The sequence below is a fragment of the Podarcis pityusensis genome, assembly GCF_964106645.2.
Source record: "Podarcis pityusensis genome assembly, chromosome: 18".
NCBI classification, from domain to species: domain Eukaryota; kingdom Metazoa; phylum Chordata; class Lepidosauria; order Squamata; family Lacertidae; genus Podarcis; species Podarcis pityusensis.
Window position 1 is genome coordinate 5,684,484 of NC_138043.1, and position 4,307 is coordinate 5,688,790.

Genomic DNA, 4,307 nt, shown 5'->3' on the forward strand with positions numbered 1-4,307 from the left:
CGAGCTTTGAAAGAAGCACGATGCAGAAATAGGGAGGCGATCCTTCCGCACAGCTTGGCTGCTTAACTGTTTGACTATAGCCTCTAACCTCTATGTGCGGAGGGAGAAGGCTGCTGAATCAGCTTTCACTTCCCTAGGCCTGGAGGCTCCACCACCAAGGTTAGCGACAGTGCGGTAGGCTGCAGAGAGCTGGCAGGTGTCTCTCAAGAAAGTGTCCAGGGCAGGGAGCGCCCCAAGTGAAGACAGAGAGGTGCATTGAGAAGTGGAGGTCCTCAAAGCCTTCATGGAAGGGGGACAAGCTGCAATCGAATTGCCATTTTTAAAAATAATTCAGAACGTAGCGCTGGCAAGCAGCCCGGCTTGTTCTCCTTCCACCCTCTTCCCTTCTCTCCCAACACTACGTAATGCAATTCTAGATCACTAAAAAACGAAGGGGTGCCCGTAGCTTCTATTACAGCAGGTGTGGGAAGGCTTTGGCCATGCAGAGGTTGCTGAGCTACAACTCGTGCGACGAGCCATGCTTGTCAGGGCTGACAAGGAGTTGCAGTTCAGCAACAAGTGGAGGGCAAGCACTTGGCTGTAGAGCATCCTGGAATCGTTCCTCAACAGTGTGGTGCTCTCTGAAAGCCCAGCAGTCAAATGACTTACGTGGGTCAGTTGTGATCTTTTCCCCACCACGGAAAGAAGCCATCCAGGCAAAACCCAAAGCTGGCTCAAAATTCAGTTTGAAGTGGAACTCAGTGCCTAATAAACACGAACACTTTAATCCCACAGAGAATGCTTCTCTCTTCCTTCAACAGGAACTCTCAAGAAATCAGACCCACATTTTGTAGCCTATCTGGGAGAGGCTAAACTGTAACTCGGATTTTTAACCTGGGAAGTCCTCTCAAAAGCCATTGCAGATGCCTGTTCTCTTAAGGCGTGGGTGGACTTGAGGTTATTGTACAGCTAACCAGAAACGACAATTTCCCTCATCTGTGACAGTGTGGCTTCCTAAGCTGCACATTATTGCCTGTGTTTGCACTGAGGGCAAATCCCTCACCTCATGATGGAAACATAGGGAGAAAGTGCGGAGACAATAGCAAGGGCCCTTAGCCCCCCCCCTTTTTTTTGCAAGCTGGACACATCTCATGCAGCAGGGGAGGCCTGCCCCAGGAGACATCTCCATAGAGATGACCACAAAAGCCAAAGCAACTCAGATCCACACTAGTTTTATCAAAAGCGACGGGCCAAACAATCCCCAGCCCATGATCAGCTTTAGTATTATTGACACCTGGGGTGGAAAACCATATAGTCAATAGGTTGGATCCAGCAGTGAACCGCCTGGCCTCCTTCCAGAATCCACTCTTGATCATTTTAAGATTCTACACCCACAGAAAAGGGAAAGAAGCAGTCAGGGCGCCTCCAAAAATGCCCTCTTCATTTCTCTCGTACACTGCGACTCAGCAGTTACATCCTCAAGAACTGGCCTCAAATCCCAGGGAGAGACCGCGTCTTTGTCTGAGCTCGGTCATCAGCAAGCCATCAGTTTTGTTCCGCCTCACACGGGCGCCAAGGGGTGCTCTAGAGTGGATGGAAGGTTTTAAAGCTCCCTGCTAGACAGAGCTGTTGCCTTTAACTTGGTCAACCAACTGAAAAGCCTTGCTCCGTATGAGAATCTATGCAAGGGGTTAGAGATTGGCTGCTAAAGCGTTTTTAACCTGATTGGGAAAGCCTCAGCAATGGCAGGCAACACCCATCTCCACCTATCGGACCAGGCAGGATCCAGGATATTTCACAATCACTGCACGGTTGCTGCAATACGGCCAATAAGAACAATCTCTCTTCCGCCTGCCGAAGATATCTGGTGGCCCCACCCTTCAATGCAACAGTCGCCCTTGCTTCAGAAACCCCCAAAACCCCAACAGCACAAGAACAGTCGGAAGGTGAGGAAAGCAACAGCCAATGAGGACTTCTCAAGCTAGCACAGGGTGGTATCAGGGAGACAAACGCTTTCCCAGCTAACTTTTTAAAGTTTGGGTGGTGTTTAGCCTTGCCAGTGGAGTGTAATCGTTAACAAAAAGAGAAACCTTCAAACCTCAAGGGAGCAGGACGAGAGAAGGGAGGCGGCGGCAGCATTTGGGGTGGGGTGGGGGGCTGCAGTGCAAGGAGGTCGGAACTGAAAGCAAGTGAACCACCGAGAGATAAGAAAAAAAGCCCCAAGATGCTATGGTTATGCTCAAGTATTACAAAAAGGAGGAGTTATCAAGTATCTGGTTGTCTACAACTAACCATTCAAATAACCTTAACAGTGCGAGTTATGTACATAGCATGAAAAATATTGCTTCACACTCACACCAGGGTGTGTTTTTTGTGTGCATGGAGCGGAAGGAGAAGGGAATCGGGAGAAGAGAAAGCTCAGGTGGGGATTGGGAGAGAGAGAGAAAGAGAGAGCGCGCAACATGCAGAGAGAGAATCTCGGATACAGTTGAGAAAGAAGGATTCCAGGTACGAGTGAAGATGTGTGATTTCTACAGATCACAAAAAAGGCTCTAATAAAGCCATTAGGCTGGCACTTCATTGTACATTAGACTGATTAACAGAAAGCCAGAAATAAATCACTATTAGAAGCCACTTCATATAGCCTGCACACAGCCGTGCTGGCAGCTTTGGGGGGGGGGGGAGAGGAATGCAGCGCACAGACATACTTCATTGTTCCCAAACTGAATTGGAAAATATATATATATGTATTGAGAAGAAAAGACTTCCCAGGGCAGAAAGCAGTGAAAACTACACAGCCAGGCCAACTCAGCATTAAAACGGGAAGGGGAAGGACAAAGAACAAGCAACGGGGGAAAGGTTATCTTCAATAGACTTACAGCGTGTGCACGCACAAGGATAAGACCACCGCCACCATTTCCGACAAGCCCAAAGTGAGTGTTTTCTTAGTTTAGAATTTCTCTTGTGCCTGGAGAATGGCCTGAGAGGAAACAAAGAGTAACACTCCTCCTGTGCTCCCCAAGTGCAGCTATTTTTTTCTATTAGAACAACAACAACAACAACCTCTGCATCCTTCCCGCTCTCACACATGCACACAAAAACCAAACGAAAAGAAGTTTAACAAGTGTCTCGGGGCAACGGACCTCCGGTAGGTGTTCTGTCTCTCTTTCTCACACACAAACCCACCTGTCTGCTAAATGCTTCTATTTAAAAACCCCCAAATAAATCACATTCGAAAGGATTTGGAGGAAAGGGAATGTAAGCCCTAAGAGGAACCCTCTAAGGTGGAAGGGGCAGGGGAGGGGAGAGAGAGAGAGAGAGAGAGAGAGAGAGAGAGAGAGAGAGAGAGAGAGAGTCACTGAATGGAGTTGCTGTGAGGAGAAGGTGCACATGAGTTTTCCCTCTGAAGCACAGGCCAAGGGAGGGGCAGGTGGCAGCCCCAGGGAGGTCACAGGTTCTGGCAACACTGGAGTTTGTTCGATTTCTGTCCGTCGGTGGTGGGGGGCACGCTGATGTCCACCACGTTGTTGCCGGGAGACTCGTCGTGGGCGGACCGGTCCGCAATCTGCTTCTGCGACACAATGCGGTAGATCTCTGCGGAAAGGAGACCAGAAGAGGAGGCTCAGATACAAGCACACGTTTTCCCCAGGGGGAAAGAAGCCACTATCCACAGCAAAGAGTCCAAAGAAGAGAGCCGTTTGGGTCCGGCATACTGGTCACCCAACACACGAAACTTCGGCTCAGTGACCTGGACTTTTGCCCTGCCAACGCACTGCCATTCCCAGCTGCTGCGCATTGCAGGGCTGCGATCCTGTCAAGCGTCCTTGCCATTACTAAGGAGCAAGAGAATTCCGCAGAACACACTTTGACAACTTTCTATGGTTTAGTCCACAGAAAGAACCAAAGGCACGTCTTGCCTACAGCCCTCTGCACTGAGCAGCCTGAGGAAATGATGGGAGCCAAAGGCATTCAGTCTGTATACTGTGTGCCCTTGAAGAGCGGAAGCCCCTTTCCTCCCTTTTTCTTGACTGTGGACCCACACCAAGGAAGCCACCACATGTAACACAGGGCACACGTGGTTGTATTTATTATGCATTCTGTTATATCTGTAGTCCGCCTTTCTCCCATCATGGAACCCAAGGTGGCATAAATGTGGGGTTTTAAGCAGTCAGGGACCAGATCCAGACCCATTTACCTTTGCAATTCTCACATGTTACAGGGAATGCCCCAAGTACATGCACCGGGGGGGGCACGGGTACCCCAGCCCTGCTCCACGCAGTAGCAAGACTGGTGGTATTATCATCGTCATTATTTAATTTGTATACTTG